Raw genomic sequence first — 23,522 nt, 5'->3', positions numbered from 1 at the left:
AGTCTTACTGTTTATGCAGTTTGTGTGTGTGTGTGTGTGTGTGTGTGTGTGTGTGTGTGTGAGTGTGTAGGCGCCTGGGGCATGTGTGAGTTGGGGGCAGGGGTGGGTTGTAGAGAAGGAGACTGGCTGGGGAGTCCTAAGACCTGAAACCAGGACCTTCTGAATTGTCACCCCTTGTGGAGCATCTCTTTTGATGTCAATGTGCCAGAGGTCCTTGGTCACCCACCCTTCACCCCCCAATAAAAGACTGTGTACTGCTTTCTCGTGACTGGAAACTGTGCCTTCTCTGAGGGTGCAATGTCTACCAGAAACCATTATAAAGGAAAAATACCAGACCAGGCTACAACTTAGCCCTGGTAGCAGTATTTGGGCTTCTGTGGTCCTTTCTGTCCCAGTCTACCAATAGTTTTTTCCTTGACTTTTTAAATATTTTTTTTCTTGTAAAGTAAATACTTATTTTGTTTAACAAGGAATTATATAGCACTTCTTATGAACTAGGCAGCTGTGGTAAGTCCTTTGCAAATATTAACTCATTTAATTTCGTTCCATAGCAGTCCTGGGAGGAGGTGGTACTAAGACACAGAGGTTAGGTGACATGTGGCGGTGACAGAGCCGCTATCTGGTAAAGAGCAGGCAGTGTGGCCTTAGTGTCTGTGGCCTTCTCCACTCTGAAAAGTGGACAATTAGAAATATTAGTCCCATTACCCAGAAGTAAATGCTCTGAGTATTTCCAGAATATGGGGCTTAGTTACATGACTAGATAACATTTCATTGTGTGGATGTATCGTCGTTTATTTAAGTAGTTTCCCATCATTTGAATCAGTGCCATCTTTTTAATGGTCCTGCATGTATACCAAGGGGTGTGCCAAAAACAATGCATACAAGTTGGTCAGTGTTGCTCAAGCAGTAGTTCGCCATCATCAGAAGTGTCTGGACGCTGATGGTAACCACTTTGAGCACCTCTTGTAATTGCAGAAGTCAAATGGGACTTGCATTCATCTTATGTTAGCAGTATATATCGACTAGTACAATTTTCATACAGTTTTTTCCATTCTTAAAATGTGTACACAGGGGCCGGCCCGGTGGCTCAGGCGGTTGGAGCTCTGTGCTCCTAACTCCGAAGGCTGCCGGTTCGATTCCCACATGGGCCAGTGGGCTGTCAACCACAAGGTTGCCGGTTTGACTCCTGCAAGGGATGGTGGGCTCCACCCCCTGCAACTAGCAACAGCAACTGGACCTGGAGCTGAGCTGCGCCCTCCACAACTAAGACTGAAAGAACAACAACTTGAAGCTGAACGGCACCCTCCACAACTAGGATTGAAAGGACAACAACTTGACTTGGAAAAAAAAAAAAATCCTGGAAGTACACACTGTTCCCCAATAAAGCCCTGTTCCCCTCCCCCAATAAAAAAATCTTTAAAAACAAAATGTGTACACATTTTTTTGGCACCCTCTGTACTTTTGCATGCTGGTCCTCCTTCCTCTTCACATGGTTATCTTTTGTAATGCCACCTCTTTACTTGTGAAATGTGTGCTAAACTTGAAGGAGTTAAAATTCCCCCAGACACACCCATCCCCCGTCGGCACTGCTGTGTCCTCAGCGTGTACTTTGTATGTGGGGGTTGCTTGCAGTGGTCTGAGACAGTGCCGATGGCAGAGATGGTGGTGACCAGAGGCCTGGGGGCCAGGCTCAAGATGGCATCCAGCGAATGACGCAACAAGCTTGCGAGTGCGTGTGACACGTTAGTAAATCATGCAGCCGGCATGATTATTCCTGATTATTAAATAACAGAATGATGCTAATGCTTTCAAGTGTTAATTATTTAAGTCTCATTACTCAGTATGGAGCTTTGTAGGGTTGCACTAACATTGAAAGTCAGAAGAACAGAGAAAACGTTAGACAACAACCATTGTTTATTTTCCGTTAGGATCCCCCTCCACCCAAACCGCAGTGCCTGAGAGCTTGAGGACCTGGTTATTTGTACCGTTCCCTGCTACTCCATAACCCCAAAGTTTGAGAATGTTTGTCAGATTTTGTTGTCTAGTAGAAGATCACAATAGACAACCGTACTGAGTTGAATAACATCCTTTCTCCTCCCCCTTCCCATTTAAGTCTGCTGGAACCTCAGAATGTGACATTATATGGACGTAAGTTCTTTGCAGATGTAATTAGTTAAGGTGAGGTCATACTGGAGTAGGGTGGGTTCCAAGTCCAATGACTGGTGTCCTTAGAGGAGAGAACACAGAGACAGACACACAGAGGGAAGAATGAACACTGTAGAGACACAGGGAAGAGGCCACATGATAGCAGAGGCGGAGATTGGAGTGATGCAGCTACAGGGCAAGGACAGCAGAGCACTGCAGGGAACCTGCATGAGCAAGGACGCTGCGAGGAAGGATTCCTAAGACAGCTGCCAACAGAGCCCACCTTCCTCCCCAGGGAGAAGGTAGATGGATGAGAGCATGAGCTGCCCTTCAGGTGCAGGCGCTCAGTATATATTTGCTGATTGAAGGAAAGATGAAGTCTGCTGTGACACTGACACTTTCATCCTGCGGTCCTCAGTCAAAGCTCTAGGTGCTCTGGAAATGTCTATGGAAACATCCTCTTCAGCTGGAGGAATGGGGATGGGCTTGGTACCTGCCTGGTAGGGGCTTTGAGAGACCGAGATGTACGGTACCTGTGACCTAGAAGGCGCTCCCTAAGAGTTAGCTGTGAGCTTTACCTTTGGCCCGTCCATGAAGCGGTTGACTATAATCCTGCGGGTTTGGCCCAGAGAAGTGATGGGATTAGATGTGTCGTGTGACCCTGTTCACCCCCAAAGGATGGTTTTCATCTTCCTCATGGCTTATGCCACGGTGCTGTGTGCTGTCGCCACGCGGGTTGCGTTGGTCATGCCCCTTTGGGTGCCTGTGGGTGTGTTGTAGAGAAAGTAGGAAATGATGAGGTGTGTGGTGAGCTCGACTGAGTTTTGTATGGTGACTGGGGGAGAAATCTGAGTGCTGGGTTTTAGTCTCAACTCTCTCATCCGTTTACCGTGTGACTGTGGGTCATCCTGTCTTTTGCCATCTGGGATCTGTTTCTCCTCCCTGTGTTATGTCTGTGGGAACCAGGGGGTGTCCCTCGAGACCGCATGCTCCCTGGACTTTATCTGAAGGAATAAAAGAGAGGTGTGGCAGGTAGTAAGTGCTCAATCATTTGTTTTCCTTTTCTTTGTTCTGGTCCATTTCCTTTCTCTCCTCTGAAGCACTTCGTGTTTTCAGAATTGAGAGTGTATTCCTTTCCTTTTATTTCCCCCTTGGAGACAAAGGGAAATTCCAAGTCCTGCTACTTCCTAATTAGATGACCTTGGACAAGCCACGCTGGCGAGCCTTCTCTGTTCACGTGTAAAAAGCATCTAGTGACTGCTTGTGAGAGTGGGTGTGGACAAAGCGAGACCCTGAGAGCGGGGAGCCAGGCATGGGGCTGGCACAGAAGCTGCTCAGTAAGGGTGGGTGTGGGCCCCTCACACCCCTCCCAGCTACAACCACTCACGTCACTTCATCTCAGAGGTGGACAGAAAGCAGTCAGCCCCTGAAGCAGGGTTTTTTCAGTGAGTTCTGGGCGTCCCTGCACCATTGTCACCCAGGACCTGTAAGTGGATCCCCCACCCCCCGCCAGACCTTCTGACCAGAATTGCTGTGGGTGGACCTCTGGGGTCTGGATTGTAACAAGCCCCCAGGTGATTCTATGGTGCACTGAGGTGTGAGGCCCACTGGCACAGGTAACCTAATGTGGGTCTAGTAGCATGAAGGCACTTGCTAACTGTGGAGTGATTCACACACACACACATACACACCCCTGAATGGCTGTGAGAGAGAGAGAGAGAGAGAGAGAGAGAGAGAGAGAGAGAGAGAGAGAGAGAGAGTTAGTTCCCACAGAGCTCTGGAGACTTACGTTCCCCAAATCAGCGTTCTTTTCTGGACTGCTGTTCTGACATGTTTTTAACGAGTTAATATTTCTGCTGCTTAGTTTTTCATTCTTCCCTTGCCTCCTTTCTTCTCTTTTCTTTCCCTAGATAGTGTTCGTGTTGCACATGCCTTCTTTCCATCCCTGAGCCTCGTATGCTGGTGGGCTGGGACGTAAGCAGGGTTTGCCTTCTGAGTGCGGGGGAAGGGGGAGAGGAGAGGACAGTGTAAGCCGTTAGGCTTTTCCACGTCACTTGCTGGAAGTTTTCAGCTCCTTGCCTTCCGTGGGGCCCTTGGGGGACAGCCCAGCATGGCTGACTGTGCCTGCTCCCAGCTGGTTGCATTTCGTCCTCTCACCTTTTCCTCTTGCCCCACCCCCTCCACTTTGGATTGACCCTGGGTCCTGTGGGCAAAGCAGATGTTGCCAGAGTTTACTTAGTGAAATGTGCCTGTGCGACCCGAAGCCAAGACTTGTTTCCGTGAAAGTCAGAAATGCATTCCGCAGTCAGGAGCGTGACCTCCCCGGAAGCCCAGCTAATCCAGGTTTTACAGAGGACTTGGAACAAAGGTGGTGATTATGGCGGTTGTGGGACTGTGGGATGTGGGAAAGGGCAGGTGTAGCAGGCTTGCCAGGTGGAAGCCAACTCTCCAGCCCTTGAGACAGCAGGAGCTCAGGGTGCTCAGATCCCAAAGTGAGGCCGGGGTTTGATGTGATGATGGACCCAGCGAAGACTTGCAGTCTGACGGGCCTGGGTTCAGGTGCACCTTTGCTACCTGTGTAACCTCGGGCAAGGTGCCTACCCTTCCCAGGCTGCCGGTTCTGTAGCTCTGGGATAAAGAGAGAGACCTGTCTCGGGGGTTGTGAGCATTAACCAGGGTTAAATGGGGGGAATTAAAAGGGGCCTCTTCTCTGATAGGTGGTAAGTGCTATTTCTCGTTTTTCTCCATTCTTTGGGCATCACCCCCTACCCCTACTCTGAGCATTTTTTTTTTTCTTTCTTTCCAACTTGCATGCCTCTCGGGCCATGTGATCCATCCATGAAAACCACTCCAGGTCTGTAGGGAGCTCCCCAAGGTCCTGGAGCCCATCCACGGCAGCTTTGCTGTCTTGGTCCTCACATGGATGAGGTCTCAGGGCCTGTTTCTTTAAGGTGATTCGAAGCTTTTCAGGCCGGCCCCCACCACTGTGTGAGAGCGTGAGTCTCCTTCAGAGTTACTTTTCTGGAGAACACATGTGCCCTAGACCTTCTCTGTTGAGTCTTCAAGTGTGAGGTCTTCCTGTCCTGTAACAACTGTCCTTGACTCCTTGCGCGATGGCTCAGTTCCATGGCACGGTGCCCTCCTCGTCATGGGGATTTGATTGACACTTGGGTCTCTGCTGACCTTTCCCTAAAGGATTTTGTGGGCAAAGACAAACAGAAGGAACTGAAAAAGAGAGCAAAACGAAACCCAAACTTTTAAGGTTTGTCGTTTGTAGAAAGACCTCGTTCACGATTCGTTTCAGTATCTTAATCACGTTTAGGCTGTAAAGGAGAGTGGGGGTGAGCTGATGACATGGAAGGGTTTCTTTCATGGAGGATGTGGAAGGGCTTATGTAGGTTTTCTCTTTATCGTCCCCCTAACTGTGCAAGGCAGGACCCATTTTGCAGATTTGGGTATAGGTTCAAAGAGTGAGGCTCAAGGTTTCACAGCTCTTTACCAAGTGTTGGAGCTGAAATTCCCACCCTGGTCTATTTGTAAAGTGCTGGCGGACACTTGGCCTGGAATCCCCTCCTTGTGTCCTTCTCTTTCCTCCCTTCCCTGCCGCGACCCAGGTCTGTTTGTCTGTCTGCCTCTTCTCTCTCTTAAAATGGCTATTGCTATTCCTCGCAGATCAGGTCTAGTTAATGAACAGGAAAGCTCTTGGGAGGTCCCGCAGGGACATGTTATGAGGACAGCTGTGTTCCTGTAAAGGTGGGGCCTCAGTCCTGGTGGGTCTGCAGGACCGTTCGTGAGAACGCACACATTCTACCTGGACACTGCTCCCAGGTTTCCACAGGAGCGTTTCTCTTGTTGCCCGCAGGTGGGGAGAAGCAGTCAGGGGTCAGTTATGGGGAGACGCACCTCCCCGGGGGCTCCGATCACAACAGCCCTGAGTCTGGCGGGAATGACGTCATGGCTCCCGGCCAGAGCTGTACGCTCTTCCCCTTCTGACCAGAAGCCATCTGGAGAAGCATGTCTTGGGCAACACGATGGACTTACTGCAGGGAAAAGAGCGAGACTTGGGGCCCACTGACAGGCCACTGAGGTGGGGCCATTCTGGTCAGAGTGTGATGGGAGATACCGTCGATGCATCGGAAGTCTCTGTTCATCGCCTTTTCCAGCAACCGAGCCTCTGCCCTCTCCATCTTTGGCTTCCAGAGCCTTCTTTATCCTGTCACCCTGCCCCCAGTCTTTCCCACTATATAATTCTTCTAAAGGCAGGACAGCCCAGTGGCCGAGCAAACAGGCTCTGGAGGCTAAGTGCCCGGCTCATCTCTGAGCTCTGTCTCTGACTGCCTGCAGGATTTAGGCACCAGCCTGCTGTGCCCCAAGGTTCTCATTTGAAAGGAGTTGATACTTCACCTTGTTGAGGTTCCATGACTTAATATCACCAACGCTCTTGGAGCGAGCGTGCAGGAGATGTGGTTCTTACCTGCTCTGCCAGGCCTCTGGTCATGCCACCTTCTGCGGACAGCGCCGCTGCACCTACCAGGCTAAAAGGGTTACGTCCTCTCCCAGACGTTGTGTGCCCAGCCCACCTTCTCATTCTGCATCCTGCAGGTCTCGGCTGGGCGACTGTGGTGAGTCACTTTACCTCTCGTGGCCTCATGTCTCAGCTATTGGTTAGGAAATGGAACCCGATTATTTTCAAGATTTCTCATACTCTGATTTGCTGGGGCCTCTCGCATCCAGTGTGGTCCAGCCTCTCCTCGGCCACGCCAGCACCCACTGCCCTGCTGTGGTAACCAGGGGCGTCACCAATGCCTACCTGTCGCCGATCAGGGACACGCACCGTCTGCATGTTTGTGCCTCTGGGTCTCTCCGTGCAGCCGGAAGCTCCCTGAAGGCAGGGATCCTGTCTTTATGCACCGACGTGATTTCAGCTCCCAGCGCCGCACCTGACATGGTGAACACCCTGTGTAGCTGTGATTAATCACTCACGGCCCCAGCCCACACTCACTGAGCATCTGTTGAGCTCTCAAGGCCTATGCGGGACTTGGGAGCCTGACAGAACCCGAATGTCAGTATTTTTAAAGAACAGCTCTCATCCGTGTGCCTCACCAGTGTGACAGCTGTAAGCACGGCTCTGTGACATAATGTGGATGAAGGTGCCTGGCCGTGGGAGGGCTCTCTTGTCACCTCGTCACCTCCTGTCTCTGGCACAGTAACGTTAGTGAGTGGGATTGGGCTCGGCTTGCATCTCCCAAGCGTCATGGTGGGAATCGCAACAGTGCTGGCTGGTCAGGGCTGTCATGGACGTTGATCTGACACTGTGTGAGCTGGGAGCCCGCCTGGGGCAGGGATATGTGCCGAGCACTTTCCATACAGCCTCTCCTCCACGATGAGCCCCAGGGGACACGGATTTGATTCCTTGCTTTCATCACACAGACGAGGAACCACTTTCCAAGAGCTCAGGGCTGTGCCTGTGGCCAGTTGCTGGTGGCATTATTGGGATTCACACCCTGGTTTATTTGGCCTCCCAAGCTCCCACCTCATCCCCCATCCCCTGAAAGAGAATCCGGTGAGTGCAAGGGGGAGAGTGTACTGGAAGGCACGGGAATTGCAAAGCTCTGATCCCTGTCCTCCCAGCACCCCTTGGGGAGAAACTGAAATGAAGCAAAAATAGGGCCTGTCAGCAGGAGGACAGCGGCCGCTTTCCCTGGGAACAAATCTCCTTGATTTATCTCCCCGGGTGAGGCGGGCCCCAGTGCTTGGGGTATCACACAGGAATAATGGGAGCCTGGCCAGAGACATTGCTGCCTCTCCCGTTGTCATAAAAAGATAAAATAGACACCTCCGTTGTGGCATCAGTGATGAAAAACATCTTACCTCACAGACCTGAGAGAAAGAGAAAGTGGGGCAAGCGAAGGGTGTGAGAGCTTTGCTGACTCCATGCGCCCCTCAGAGAACTGCTTCACCATCCGTCCAGCCAAGGTAGCTGCCCTTGGCTCGGCTTCAGAGGTATGAAAATCAACACCTGCTGACTCTTGCTCATCCTAAAATTAACAACATGACTGATGCCACTGCCAGAGAGGGAAAGACAGGAAACACACAGTCGAGGAGACCTAGAAGCAGAGAGAGGGGACAACATAGCCCCACGCACCGTAGGTGACACGCTCTGTGGTTTCCGCTACAAACTATATATATGTTTCTGTCACAGCAGTGGTGCCAGGGACTTCCTGCCCTGGCTTTCCATCTCTGTACCTCATAACCTAGTCACCAGTCTGTGCCAACCCAAGATTCCTTAAGTCTTCCAGTTACCAGAGCATTTAGGGGATGTTGGGGTACAGTGAGGCTACCTTGATGTTGGGTAGGAAATAGAGGCATCCTGTTTTTCTTTTTTCTTCAAAATGTCTACTACAGGAGGGGGGGTCAGCTGGTGGACACACCTGGTAGGGAGCGTCAAGAAGGAAATGACATATTTGGGTCTGACAGCCCAGGAGACAGAGAAGAGAGAGCGTGCGACTCAGCTAAGAGAAAGGGGCTGGGGGCCATATTTTCTTGTGGGGCAACTCCAGATCGAATTCCATGTCACCAAGCCTGTGCGTGTTTGTTTGCCACGTATCCCCCCTCAGTGCTTTCTGAGGGACAAGGTCAGCGGTGAGGCAGTGGGGCACGGAGATACGGAAGATTAGGGAGACCTACAAGGTGCTGATCCCCAAACCTGGAGGGGTGTTCTGAAGCCTGCAATGTCCCGGCAACATATTTTCACAGGAGAAATAAAAAAATGTTAACCAGCATATTATTGAGGTGATCTGCATTGAGACAAGCACACATGTCCCCAGGTGAATATCAGTGTGTAGCTGCCACCTGGATGAACAGAACATCACCAGCATTTCAGGAGTCCCCCCGGCCCCTTGTAGTCACCAAATGTCCCTTCCCCACTCACTTGCTCAGGAAAACCGTGTCCTGACATCTAGCAGCATAGATTAGTTTGACCTCTGTATGTGTTTAATGCCAGTCACATCGGAATGCACTCCCTCGTGTCTGGCTTCTCTCACTCACAATTAACGTTTGTGACACGCTTGCATATCTTGTGTACAGTTGTAGGTCTTTCTCCTTGCTTGATAATACTCCACGGTGTGTGTGTTTTTAAAATCCACTGTACTGCTGGTGGGCGTTTGAGTAGTTTCCGGTGTGTGGCTGTCATGAATGGAGCTACTGTGAACCTCCTAAGACAGCTCTTTTGGTGAACATATGTGCGCGTTTCTGTGAGTTTGTGCCTGGAAGTGCTGGGTCACAGGGTGCACGTATGTTCAGCATCAGTGGACAGTGCAGAATGGTGTCCCAAAGTGGTGGCTTGTCTTTCTTCAGCATGTCTGTCCACCAGCTCCTATGCTGAATCCAGTTCCACACCAAAGCCCGTCTTTGGTACTGTCTGTTTCTTCTGTCTTGGCCGACCTGTTACAGAAAGAGCAGATGACCTGGAAGGAATCACATAGCAGAGAAGAGGGAAATGCTCCCTGAGAGCAAAGCGTTCCTGTTTGGTGACACGAGAGGACTAGACATCCTGGAGTGCAGCGCCCTGCATCGTGCATTCTTGCAGGGGGACCCCATGGCGGGCGGCCTCCTCTCCTGAGCCTCAGCCCTGCCCTTCCTTGGTCAGGGACCACCGATTTGCTGCAGTAATTCTCAACCGAGCATGTAATAATTCTTCCCCAGGTGACAGAGCTTTAATGTACCCGACCCAGACAAAACAAACTTGGCTATGACTTGCCCGGGGGCCTCACTAAATATTTAACTGGCTGTCCCCCATTCTCTCCACTGCTGTTGACTGGGGCTGGTACCATAAACTACTGCCCCGCTCCTGACACTCTGCTGGGGTGCTGCTCCTGGGCTGGCACCTCTTGATGTTTGCTGCAGGAGCTGAGGACGGAAGAGGGCGAGGGTGAGAGTCCTGGACAGAGTGCCCTGGGCGTGCGGGAATTCTCTTCCATTTGACACAGGAAATGATGGCGACTTAGGTTCTTAACACGTGCCCAGCCACCTGCTCAGTGCTTTATGTTCATTATTTCATGGAACCTCACAGCAGTTCTGTGAAGTAAGTAGATGTGATTTGCCCCCGTTGTATAGACGAGGAAGATAAGGGTTAAAAATAGTTTCCCTGAGGAACATAGCTAATCAATTTGGTAGTTTGACTTCAAACTTCAATATTTTAACCACTAGTCTACTTATCTTGTAGGGGCTGATATTTAGACCCTTAAGCTTCCTTTTGAACCCATTTTTCTCTTGGGCCTAAAAGCTATGTCAGGTGGGTTTAAATGGTAGTTAAAGTTCATGACCTTGAGATGGAGAGATTACCTTGGGTTATCTGGGTGGGCCCAAGGTAGTCGTTCACATGGATCCTTAAAAGTGGAAGAGGGGAGCGGAAGAGTCCATTGGAAGAGATGTGATGATGGGACCAGTGTCAGAGAGAGGCTGCATTGTTGTGTTTGAGGGTGGGGGAGGGGAGCTGTTAGCCGAGGCAGCCTCTAGAAGCTGGAAACTGCACGGAAACAGATTCTTCTTAGAGCCTCCAGAAGGAACAACCCAGTTGACACCTTGGTTTTAGCTCAATAAAACCTTCTGACCTCCAGGACTGTAAGATCTTACGCTTGTGTTGTTTTATACCACTGAGTGTTTGAAAATTTGTTATTGCAGCAAGTTGCTGTTGATGACGGTGGGTGTGATGACCAAGGTCATGGGCTTTGGAGCCAGACGGGCCGATTCCTGTTCTCTGGTTTTCTAGCTGGGTGATCTTGGGCAAGCCGCTGACCGTGTCTGAGCTTCAGGTATCTCATCTCTGAAATCGGAATCAGAATCGTCTATAACACGTCAGATTGTTGTGAGGCCTAAGTGAGGACTCTTCTGCATATGAAATGCCCAATCAGAAGTTCCAGCACGTACGGCAGTTGGGGACAGACATCCCTCAGTCGTCACCGTGGAGTGGTGGGTCGGGGTGCAGACTTGGGAGACAGGCTGGCCTCACATTCGGGCTCCCTTCTTACTAGTTTGGAGCAAGGGAGTTGTCTGTCTGTGTCCCCGTTTCCTCCTCTGGAAATGGAGCAGGAGCCCCATTGTGGTTGTGGTTAGGGGTTTGTATCAGGTGGTGGCCAGAACGTTTAGCAGGGAGTGCTCTTGGTACTCCTTAAAGAGCAGTTTTTGTTATCAGTGGGTGTCTGGGGACTGTGGGGCGTCTAGCCCTCAGCATTGTCACAAGTGGGTCCTGTTTGTGCTTCAGTTTATCTCCGTAATAATTTCAGTGCACTGGGTTGGGGACACAAAGGGATTGCCACAGAGCTAGAACAGTGCCGGCCACCTAGCAGGTGCTGTCATTGCTGAATGAATCAAGAAAACAGGGCCCAGGCCCAGGCCTGCCTGAAGAACTGCTCGCTTCATGACAAGGCCTGGAGTCATGCCAAGGCTTTATGGCTGTCTTTAAAAAACAAAACAAGACAAAGAACTACTTCCTCCCAGCTGACCCAAAACCCCCTCAGCTCACTGCTGGGACCTCTGAGCCTTGCAGAGGAGTCCAGGGCTGTGTGCCAGGCCTGCCTGTGCTATAAACTCCCTAAGCCAGCCACCTGAACTTTCTGGAACCTTCTGTCCTCATCTTCATAATGGATGTACCTCAGCCCCCTCTGCCCTCCCTGGGTAGTTCTGAGCAGCGCTACACAGAAGGTTTTCCCCTCTGCTAGGTCTTTGGTATCTATGGGTAGCAGCAGTCCCCTGAAGGTCCCCTGGTTTCCCGTCTCACCCCGGTTTGGGCACCAGAGCTACAGGGCATTATTTTTAGAGTCCCCTGTAAGTATATTAGGGACAAGTATAAAGAAAGAATAACTGACTACCCTGATTGTAACAAGACTGATTTTTCTTCTTTCCGTCCCCAGGCCTGATCTTTTAACCAGAAAGGAATCAGAAAGATGTCTCTCATGATGGCCGCACCTGTCAGCTGCTTGGAGCTTCTTTCAAGGATTGTTCTGAGCCGTGTGGATTTACAGTGATATTCAGCCGCCTGGGGAATAATGCTGGTGGAAGCATTATCCTGGAATTGCACATACCCGGCCCATTTCTGGATGCTAAGGTGATTTTAAGGAAGGCCCTGGCCGAGTGCCTTGTGGATTCCTGCAGCTTGGATGCTGCTGGGGACAGAGGACCACCGTTTCCTGCGAGGGCTGAGCTCTCTGTCCTCATCTCGGATGGGAATGTTTGGTTGGATATCTCTAGCTCCCTGTCCAGCTCCCTGTGAAACGTAAGTCCTGTGTCACATCTCATGTGCACATATCTTCTGCATGTTCCGTCAGGCTTTCGGTGACTCTGGCCTGGTTGGTGGCAGCGAGGTCACTTGGCATGGCAGGCTCTCAAAAGGAGCTGGCGTTTAATGAGCTCGTTCTGTGTGTCTAGCTTGGTGCTTGGGGGAAATGGAGGGAAATGGAAAGGTGCTTCCTGGAAGGCACCCCTCTTTCCTTCGCTGACCGTGTCATTGTACCTGTCACCTTCTACTGATGCTCCTTTCTCTCGTGTCTGTCTCTATCTGTCACACTGTAGATGTCTTGAAGGTCAGGACCACTTCCGCATGGCTGTGTGTCTTGAAGATCCAACGTAATGCCTGGCACATAGTGGCTCCTGCTCCAGAGAGGGTGAATTAAGACCTGATCATTAATGAATTATGACACTGGGAGTAAATGGAGCACTAGGTGGTGGTGGGGGCGGGGCGGGTGGAGCGGGTGCGGGGGGGGGGGGCGATTTCTTGGCTCTGTGCTTAGAGCTGGATGTCAGCCGGGTGCCTGTGGGGCCGGAGGGACCCGGGCTTGAATCTCTAACCTGTACTCACTGTGTGACACTGGGCAAGTGACTGCCGGTTCCTTGCCCTTCTCGGTTCTGTCAGGGTGAAGTAATGTTCTTCACAAGATTGGTGTCAAGGGTCACCACATAGCGACTCAGTGCTGACAGCCAGCCTTGTGCTTGGCACACAGCAGGCACTTAGCACGTGGGAGGGGTCCCTGCTGGTTGGGGGGAAGCTCCTGGGGAGCCTGGGTGTCACTTGGGCTTTTAACGGCTTTCGGAGCAGAGCCAGGCAGGCCGTGCTGGACTTTAAACTGGGCACTGCCAGTTGGCATGGGCAGTTGATCAAAGGTCACAGTCTCTGGAGCCCATGGGAAAGCTGAGTGGCAGGTGACCAGCAGGTGAGGGAAAGGAGCTTGTAGCAGCGTGAGGGGAGGGAGCAGCTGGACTTGGATTTGGCAACAAAGGCCTGTGGCGCTTCTTCAGTTGACGAGCAGGAGAACTGTCCCCCCTCCACCCCAGGACTTGGCAGCTGTGAGGTTGGTGTGAGGTTGCCTTAGTGTGGGGCTGCCCACTGCAGGAGGGCAGCTCAAACTGCCAGGGCCTGAGTGCTCAGGTCACCTGGGGCCACGTGGCACTTGGCTGCCAAGACCGCACTTGGGGCGGGCTCTGGGGTTCACTTTTGATTGGATTCCCAGTTCCACTTATGCCTGGTGGCACCTGTCTGAGAACCTTCCCCTGACCACCTAATGGAAGTAACGGCCCTGCGGTTGGTTTTTCCACACTGTTCTAGTTCACAGCTCCCAGGTGCATGGGGATGTTCTCTTCCTTTATGCAAGGGACTTGATTTCTTGTCTTTCTCCTACACTAGAAAGTGATCTCTGAGATCAGGAACCATGTTTATCTTTCTCACTGGCTAAGCACACAGTAGGCATTTTATGTATTGCATCATAGTTGATTAGATCAGATAGCGAGTCTTAGTGGTTTCCTTTGTTTCCCTGAAGAGGACAGACAAAAGGGGAACACTTTCATTTTGACATCTGTATAACTTAATCAGCCTAGCAGTCCCACCAGGTGGGCTGTGGTGTGCCCATTTTACAGTTGAAAACTTTGAGGCTTTGAGAGGTCATACAACTTTCTCAAGGTTATTCATCTAAGAGAAGGCAGAGCAGGAAGCCGAGTAGGGTGTGTGTGTGTGTGTTGAGCATTGCCTACTGTTGAGCACTGCTCTTGGGGTCCTTAGAACAGGGTGCCCTCTCTGTCCTCCAGGAGAGACAGACTTTCCCTAAGAACTCAGACCCCCACAGTGTGGAGGCAGTGGGCGCTGTGCTGGGCCCTGGGATGTAGTGGGGCTGGGATCACAGTCCCGTCTCAGAGGCTCAGGATCTTCAGGGAGCCCATGCCCTCGGGCCAGTGTGGATTTGCAGCCCAGCTTGATGGGCTGTGCTCGGCCTCCCATGGCCCAGCAGGGCAGGGAGCCCAGTCATCCCGGGAGGGGCTGTGGAGGGCTGGGCAGAACAGTCCTGGAGGGAGCCCTGTGGGTCTCCTGTATAAACGTGAGTGGGGGGGACTGAGGCACAGCACTGCCGCTTTCACTTCTGCCTTTACAGGCCTCTGGCACCTCTTCCTGCCATGTCCTCCCACCCCCCTACCACCCCACCCGCCCACCCTGCGGCAGCTGCACACTCACTTATCATATCGCCCACAGCCCTGGCTTTCCTCCTTTTATCGGTGACTCCCTAGAACAAGCCCATTGTGGTGGTCCTGCTTATCTCCTGCTCCTCCCAGGAAGGTGAGGGTGGGCTTGGGCACCAGAAGACACGGAACAGTCATGGCGAGATGTGGGGCTCCCCCTTCCCTTCCTTTCTGGCTGCTCTGAGCACCTGCCCCGTGTCTTTGGGGATGACCCTGTGGACATGGATGGAGAATAATCACCATGTTAAGTCAGTCTCCATGCAGGGCATATGGCAGACACCAAGCCCAGAACAGACCTATGGGGTGGGCCATATGCTTATGGTCTTTCTTAGTGTTGATGTAACTGGAGCACAGAGAGGGAAAGCTGGTCTCCTCAGGGCACACAGGCAGGATTTGAACACATTTCTTTCTGATTCCAAAGCCACTGGGCTGCACTACCTGGAGCTCAGAGATGCAACTTTTCGGCTCCCTCTCCCAGGGGCTGTGTGACCTTGGGAAGATGACCTTTCTTCTCCGGATCTTTGAACGCTCGTTGGTAGGGAAACCGTCTAGTTTCTCTTCTAAGCTGCGACACTTGAGACACTTCTTATAGGCGCACTGTCACGTTCTGGGATGCAATTATTGCAGGAGTGTGGGCTTCAGAAGAAAACCTCGTCACACTCTGAGGACCACTGCTGAGCAGGAGTAGGGAGGGTGAAGGCTGACAGAGGGCAGTGTGCACACCAGCCTCGCCACTCTCTCAGATACGCTTGGCAGCTTTCTGGAGCTCTCTGAACCTCAATTTCTTCATGTATGAAAGTGGAGGGCACACCCACCTTGCCAGGTTGGACAGTTAAGCAGGCACATTCCAAGCATTCCTAAACACCAACCAGTTAGCAACCCCATAGCTATTCATGGAGAACCCCTGGTCTCCAGACTCAGCCTGGAGAATGAGTCACAATGCTTCTCTCTCTCTCTCTCTCTCTCTCTCTCTCTCTCTCTCTCTCTCTCTCTCTCTCTCTCTCTCAGTCACCCTGTGGAGACTCGAGGAGCCCAGGTTCCCCTGTGGGAGCAAAACACAACCAAGTTTTGAAGCTTTGCTGTTTCATAGCTGTGTGACTTTGCTCTAGTTCCCAAACCTCTCTGAGCTGCACTTTTTTTATCGACAAAGTCGGAATGATAACACTGCTGAATCCCTGGTTCTTACCTCAGTGCGGCCAGCTAGTATTTGCTCTCTAAGCGTTAGTTACTCTCCCTGGGGGCCCGTGGCTCCTGGTGGCTGCTGGTCCCACCCCTGCCTCATCCCAGGAAGCCGTGTCCTGGCTTTGCCAGCCAGACCGTGTGACGTGAGGGTTGCAGCGCCTTCCTCCTGGGTGAATGTTGAGTGTCAGAAGGCTTGAGAAAACACTGGCCTGTGGCATTCCGAAGTTAATGGAGGGAGTAGATTCTAGGAGGGTCTCTGCTTGACCTCCCACCCACCCCTTCTCCATCACGCCCTCCGCCTTCCCCACCCCGCCCGTTTTCCCTGAGTGAGTTTGGAGGCAATTGAAGGTTTATAGCAACTGCACGTAAGTAGAACTCTAGGTAGTGGTCCAGGACGTGGCTTTGGCCCCTGGAAGCCTGGGCCCGGGTGGGTGAGTTTGAGCCTATTCCCTATGGTGCCTAGTTAACCAGGCATTGGGCACAACTCAGGCGGGCAAGGCAGGCTGTTTGGGGGAGAAAAGGGTATATTTGAACAAGTTGGGGGGTGATTCTCAGCTGTCCAAAGCAGGGGCAGGGTAAGGGGCCCTATGAGAAGTTTGAAAGAAGACCTTGTTGCCTTGAGCACACACACACACACACACACACACACACACACACACACACACACACATGCGTAAACCTGTTTTTCTTTATTCTGACCTTAGGATCCAAGTTATTCACTTAGGACTAGTGGGGTCTGGTAAAGAAAACTGCTTTTGGGCACTGACACAGTTTCAAGATATGTTCTGTTTTGGGCTCATAGACATTCATGGAAAACGCTTGGAGACCAGAGCGTTTGTGTGTGTGTGTGTGTGTGTGTGTGTGTGTGTGTGTGTGTGTGTGTATGTGTTCATTCTCATCTACCCTGGTTGCTCTCTCATCTCCTCATGGGCGAGTGGATTATTTCCCATGATGGGGGTGGGCAGGCTTTGTCCCCTTTTTTTATCCTGTCAAAGTCATTTTACAGGGCAGTTGCTGGGGGTGGGGGTCTTTCCCGCCTATCTATCTATCTATCTATCTATCTATCTATCTATCTATCTATCTACCTACCTACCTACCTACCAACCACCATCTATGCCACCCATCATATGGGGTGGGAGTCCTAGGGAGAGGGGGTCAGCTCCACCGATTACCAGGAACTGCCCTGACTACCCCCCCCCCCCCCCCGCCCCCAGGGAGGCTTATCTGGCTTCAAGCAAAGTGCAGCTGCTGGTGGTGAGGTCTGTGAGTCACTCACAGGATCTGTACCAGTTTAGCGGAGGCGATGACATAAACAAACAAACATTAGCCCGGACCAGCTCCCAGCTTTCAGCTCACCCAGGGTCCTGGCAATTCCTTGTTGCGTGTTCAGGGAACACAAGGGTGCTCCTGTGCTTCATAAAAAGAATTTTCCTAATGGAGAAATGCTCCAGAGAGGTAGCTGATTCGTGTTAGGAAATTTGGGACCATATAAGTTCCTGGGCTTCCTGGCTGTGTGACCATAGGTAGGGTGCTTGACATCTCTGGGTCTTTGTTTCCTCCTCTAAGAAGCGGGTTATTGTGAAAATTAGGTGACCTGAGAAGTGAAACCTGGCCTGTTAGTCCCTGCCTCTAAACTTGACACATAGTAAACCCTGAATCTAAGTCAGATTTGCGAGTCAGATTGCTTCTGTGACTGTTGTTTTCCAGCCGTTGAGTTAGTTCCAGCGATTCTTGGGAGCTCTCTGAGGCTCCAGCTCATGTTTCAATGAGGTGGCAGTCCTCGCCTTGTGCCCCTCACGTGCTTGTTGAGAGGACCTGGTGAGTCACCTCTGGGAAAGTTCCTGAGAGCTGGACAGCGCTGTGTGGGCTTGTGTTGCATTTCAGAGTCAGGCTTCACAGAGCCCGACCTGATCTCATGGCTGAGGCTGATTCCTCCCGGAGGGAGCGTGGAGGAGGCAGAGGTGGTGGGGTCCTGCACGTTCCTTAAGGTTAAGGCCAGGCAGCAGGGGACTGCTGAGCTGTCCCAGACCAGGCAGCTCTGCCTCCCTTTACAGGGGTGGAGCGCTGGGCAGTCTGTGGGCACTCCCGGTTCCCACGCTTTTGGCTGTCCTTCATTCACTTCCTTGTCTTCAGAATCTGCGGTTGAGTTTTGGGGTCCTTTCTTTGCATAACGTGAATTGCCGACATCGGAAACAAAACAAGAAGCCACAAAGGGTTCAAAGCCATTTTCCCACCCCCGGGCTTAACAAGTATTCAAGGACATGGCATATTAGTTTTACATCATTACTTCTGAAGGCATTTTTAAAACATAGAGATAAAGTGAAGTTCACAAGCCTTCTTCTCCCATTCCATTTTCTTCTTTTTGTAGAAGTACTGTTCTCCTGACCTTGGGCGATGAGAGGTCATGCCCTTACACTTCTATTGCAGATCTATTTGGAGGCCACTTATAGCACCGTTTCATGTGCTTTAAAATTTTTACGGAGGTGAGAATGTAGGTGTGTGTGGGCGCAGTTTGCTCTTTTCGCTCTGTATTATGTTTGGGTGATGATGCTACGGCTGTGTTTGTTCTTCACGCCTCTCGTGGTGGTTTTTGGGTTGTTTCTAGTGTTTGGGCTGCTGAAAACAGTGCTGGGATAAGCTTCTTGGCCCACGTCTCCAGGCGCATGTGTGGGTGTCCCCAGGGGTGTGATGCACAGGGCATGTACACTTGTGGCCTTGCCAGAGGTTGCCACCTTGCTGATGCCTCCCTGTGAGCCTGTGACGTTGAGGGCCAGGGGGTGTGATGCTCGGCCCTGTATCCCTAGGATGGGGCAGCTGTACTAGCACCAGGCACCGGTAGCAGCTCCTTACATGTTTGAACGAGGTGAATTCTGGGAGGAGATGAGGCAGACACTAAGGGCAAGACCAGAGTCGGGGTGCAGAAGGAGTGGTGGCCCTCTTGGAAGCAGCACCCGATCGGAGAGGCACTGTCACCACTGAAGGAGCCGTTTCAGCCGGGCTGGGGGGTGGGTTCCAGCAAAGCCTTCAGCTCTGGAGCCTTCAAGCAGGAGGCTGGGCGGCAGCAGGGCTGTTTTTGGACGGTCTGGAGAGGAAATTGCTGGAAGGAAGATCAGTGCTGTGGAAAAGCTGAGAGAAGCAAGAGAATAAGAGAGGACTAAGCCCAAATGGGAGAGTTGTTTTTTTCCTATTTCAAAATGCGATTAGAAGTGGAAAATTGGGGCGTGGTAATGGGAAAAATCATTGCGTGCCTACTATGAAAATAGTCTGTTTTTCTTCTTAAATGTTTTTTTCCCTGATGATAAACCTAATACGAGGTCTTTAGACAAAACTTAGAATGTGCAGAAATGTGTGGAAGGTTGAAAAAAGTCCCGTTGCCCTCTGCTGAGGAGCAACCCCTGGTAACCTGTGTGAGAAGAACATTACTGAGTACCGCCGGGTCGTGGTTTCAGCCCAGGAAGTCCTGCCTCCTGGGCAGATGGGGTGGTTGTCAGCCTGCCTGTGACTTAGATTCTACCACTGAGGGTCAAGTAATTTGACAGCCCCTGAAGCACTGCAGGAGTCATGGTGTTTGTTTGGCTCCAGCTGCATGCAGGGCAGGTCTGAGGCCGTAGGCCATCGGAGACTCCATGCTTGATGCCCTGTGTTGTGTCCTCAGGAGTCGACAGCTTGTCCCAGGTGGGGAAAGGAAGAGGAGGGAACATTGGCAGGACGTTCCCTTGAGGCACATGGTGGGGGTTTGAGGACTTCTTTCCTCTGGTGGGTTAGCTGTGTTTGCAGGTGGTGCCAGGAGAGAGGGTGGGCCTTGGTCCAAATGCTGTGTTTGACCCCCCCACCCCAAAGCAACACTGGGACCCCAAAATGATGCGGCCCTCCTTCTGTGGCCAGCTCACTGTGTCAGGGTGATGATGGTGATGTCAGCACCCCTCATTCAGAGGTAATGTCCACGTCTGGCTTATCGGACCCTTGAAACTCCCGTGGAATACCCAGTGCCTGAGACAATAATCCCATTTTCCAGGCAGCAAGCTGAGGCCCTCAGTGGTTAGGGGGAAAGCAGCTCATGCTTGTCAAGTGTCCAGCACGTGTGTCCCGAGCCAGCTCTGACAGCTCAGAGACAGGCCTTCTGCCCCCATTTTACATCAAGAAGATGGAGGCTGGTGAAGGGAGGTGTCTGGCCCTGTCAGCTGCATGGTAGGCAGGGCCAGCTGTCTAATACTTGGGGCTCGTGTAAAATGGGATGCAGGCTCCCTTGTTCAAACAGGATTAAGAATTTCCAATGGCGACAGCAGAGCATTAAATCAAGCCCAGTCCTGAGTCCCTGGGCACCTGCACAGGTCCCCAGTCCATGAGGCGGGCCTTGGGGCAGCCTGAGTTTGGGACCTGGCACCCACTTCCCCACCCCAAGCAGAGTGGGGCCAGGCTGCGTTTCAGGTGGTTGCAGAGCCCTGGCCGGCTGGAGTCCTTTGGGTGCTGGCAGGTGCTTGGCTTCCCTGAGGAGCAGTGACTCTTGCTCTCGCGCTTTCCTAGACCACATGCGCAAGTACACAGATGACGTTTAGCATCTCACTGGACTAGCTTCTGTCTGGGGCGTGAACGTGCCATGCTTCCCTGGGGGCTGTGTCCTGAGAGTGAGCCTCTACCGTCTCTCCCTTCCGTTCTGTAAGATGGGCACTTACGCTGCCTACCTGCTCATTGGCGTGCTGTCTCTGCTGGGGGATGGATTGGTTTCAGGGGTGTAGACCACCAGCGTGGAGCCCTGGGGGTGATACCCAGAAGAAGCCTCACCTGGAGAAGAGAATTCCTCCAGGAGGTGCGTGTCTTGAGTTCTTGGAGGGATGGCATTCTTATTTGCAGCATCACTTGAGCCTTACAGCACCCTGCAAGGTTTTTGACATTCATTGGTTGTCTCTCCATTTACTGAATGTTTGTCAAACACCTACTAAGTGCAGGTCAATGCTGGGAAATCTGGGCTCTTTGGGTTTGTTGAGTACATATGTGCTCTCTTTTGGTGTTTGTCATGGCTTCATCGTATTTCATCGCAGTAGCAGCCCTGTGAGGTTGTTGACTGTTATCCGCATTCTATAACAAATCAAGTGACGAAATTAAGGTCAAGTTAAGTTCCCACTGTGGGTTTACCTGATACCATAGTCTTTGCTGTCACTTCATATGCAACACAGTGCAGTGCCTTCCTGGGGCCTGGGTCTAATCCTGACTCTGCCGTTTGTTACATGTATGGCCTTGGGCAAGCTATTTAACTTCTCTTGACCTCAGTTTCTCTATCTGTAAAATGGGTCACAGTAGTCCTCTTACAGTTGAATGTGTGTATCTTCCCCAAAGTCATATGTTGAAGCCCTAACCCCCAATGCAATGGTATTTGGAGGTGGGACCTTTGGGAGGTGATTAGGTTAGGTGAGGTCATGAGAATGAGCCCCCATGATGGGAGTAGTGGCCTTATAAAGAGGAAGACAGATCCCCCCCCCCCCCTTTTTATGCATGCACACCAAGGGAAGGCCCTGTGAGCACACAGTGGGAAGAGAGCCAAGGAGCAGGGCCTTACCAAGAACAGGGTCGGCTGGCACCCCAGAGCCATGAGAAATAAATGTCTGTCCTTGAAGCCACTGTCTGTGGTATTTTGTTACAGCAGCCGCAGCAAACTAAGAAGGTTTGGAGGTTCAAATGAGACACTATCCTGAAGTGTGTAGTACAGCACCCATCACACACCAAGTGTTCGATGAACCCCGGTCATTCTGACCCCCCCCCTTTGTAAGTGACCTTCCAGGGGTTCAGAGAGAAACTTGCCAACGGTCACACAGCCACTTTGGTGCAGCTCTCAGGAGGCGCTGGGCCCTTCTTCCTCCACAGGGGAGCACCTGTCCCACCTGTCCCACCCTGCCGTCATAGATGGACCTCCTGACCACCTGCGTTAGCTCATTCATTCCTGCAAAACCCTCGAGAGCAAGGCAAGAAAACACATGCCCAGCGGCTGCTTGCAAGGTTAATTAAGCCATTCCTGGGGTTTCCTTTGCTCCCTAGTTAGCACCAAAATAAACGCCTCCAAATGGCTTTGAGGTTTCTCGTTGGTATTGCCCTTTGATTTCAGACAGCACTGGCATGTCTCATCTTTCTGAGGACGATAAACATTTAGATAGCAACAAAGATACTGGTGAAAGGGAAATTTGGGGGACCTGCAGCCACGGGCTGAGCAGACCCTTTGGTGTGAAGAGGGGTGACAAATAGCTTCCAGAAAAATACCTGTGGCATCCTGTGCTCCCAGGTGTTGGGATGAGAGCGGCCGGTGTCCGGGGGGTGGGGGTGGAGGGACTCTTGCTTTGCTGCCTGGAGAAGCCATTGCTTCCCTGATTCTTCTGTGGCATCATGTTGGAGTCTTGTTCCCATGCGTTCCGTCAGATGTTACGGTCTTAGGCACCGTATGGGAGAGGGCATTGATGTGTAGGCATGGATGGCACGGGGCTTGTGTATTTATTCTCCTTCATCGAATGCCAGCCATTTGCCAAAATGTAATAATCGTCCCAGCAACCCCAAGAGGTAAGTGCTGTCTGACTCACCTTATAGGTGTGAACACAGAGGCTCAGACAGGGTCAGACATCCAGCTAGGGAGGTCGAGGCTGAGATTCCAGGCGTCCCTGAGACTCCTGAACCTGTTTCCCCGGCTGCCATCTCCTTACCCCAGAAATGTCCAAATGCATTGCGTTGAATGCCAGCTCTCTGGTCCCAGATGGACAGAGGGGGTCCTGTGGGAAGCTGGACTTTGAGCCTGATGGAGCTGACACTCGCCTGCTATGTTTACAGTCCCCGGTCTCCTGCAGTGTCTCCGGAAGTCATAATAATCCCCTGGCCGGAACTCTGGGGGATGACAGGAAGTCATATCCCAGCTCTATTGGCTTGCTGGGTGCATGTTGGTCTGGTGGCCATTGGGGCGGGGCTGGGGCAGGCAGGGCTGGGGGGAAGGAAGAACCTACTACAAGCGAGTCTGCGCATCTTGTATTGTGGACAGATTCCCGGATTATTCCACGGTGACTCAGATGTCCAGATTTGGGTCCGGAAGCCTGGGCTACACAAAGATAATGTGGAACCTTCATATTGTTCCACAAAGTCCTCACCCTTTTAAAAGCTGCTGTTTTCTGAGATATCAACCTAGCGATTGTGGATTTTGGATTTCCCAAGCCAAGGACTTCTGGAGGGTGGGAGACAGAGGGGTGGTCGCCGAGGAAAGGAAGACAGGACGGGAATGTACACTCAGCATCTTTGTGGTGAAGTTTCTCTCCCAGCAGTGAACCAGGGGCGGATTCATGCGGCTCCCATGGCCTCCCTCTTCTTGAGTTGAGTTCCTGTGCCTCCCCGTGACTAAGGAGGAAATTCCATTTTACTTATACTGTGGCTACACATCCATCATGCCATTCTTAATTTTGTGGCTGCCTCATCGTTTTGGAATTTGCCTTTTTTCTTTCTGTTTCTGGATTCTGTGTCGAGGCGATAATGTGGTCCGACTCCGTGGAACACAAACAAGCACATCTCAGCCTTCCACACACAGTGGTTTTGGGTGGCCAGGGCTCCATGCTTTCAGCATGGTGGGTTGTGTGGAACATGGGGCCTTGCCACACATTTGCATCCATCCGTCCTTTAGGGCTCCACACTCAGTTCCTGACCCATGAGGGAGCCTCTGGTTAAAGCTGCCA

The 23,522-nt window shown here is 51.8% G+C and overlaps 1 long non-coding RNA gene across 23 annotated transcripts in view; it reads left to right on the top strand.

Annotated features, from left to right (window-relative positions):
• The window catches only part of LOC109443383 (uncharacterized), a 243,067-nt gene that overhangs the window by 47,763 nt on the left and 171,782 nt on the right, over positions 1 to 23,522 (top strand). For 15 of the 23 annotated variants that reach the window (XR_016021474.1, XR_016021475.1, XR_016021476.1 and 12 more), the window contains one exon: positions 12,057 to 12,418. This is a non-coding gene — a long non-coding RNA (uncharacterized LOC109443383). Of the gene's footprint in view, positions 1 to 1,071; positions 8,149 to 10,915; positions 10,959 to 11,952; positions 11,971 to 12,056; positions 12,419 to 23,522 lie in introns of those variants that run through there. The other 8 variants (XR_016021479.1, XR_016021482.1, XR_016021483.1 and 5 more) reach the window with 3 other exon arrangements.

Source organism: Rhinolophus sinicus, chromosome 6 (genome assembly GCF_057876585.1).
Source record: "Rhinolophus sinicus isolate RSI-liver-muscle chromosome 6, RSI-T2T, whole genome shotgun sequence".
NCBI lineage: Eukaryota > Metazoa > Chordata > Mammalia > Chiroptera > Rhinolophidae > Rhinolophus > Rhinolophus sinicus.
This window is presented reverse-complemented; position numbering and strand designations above follow the sequence as displayed.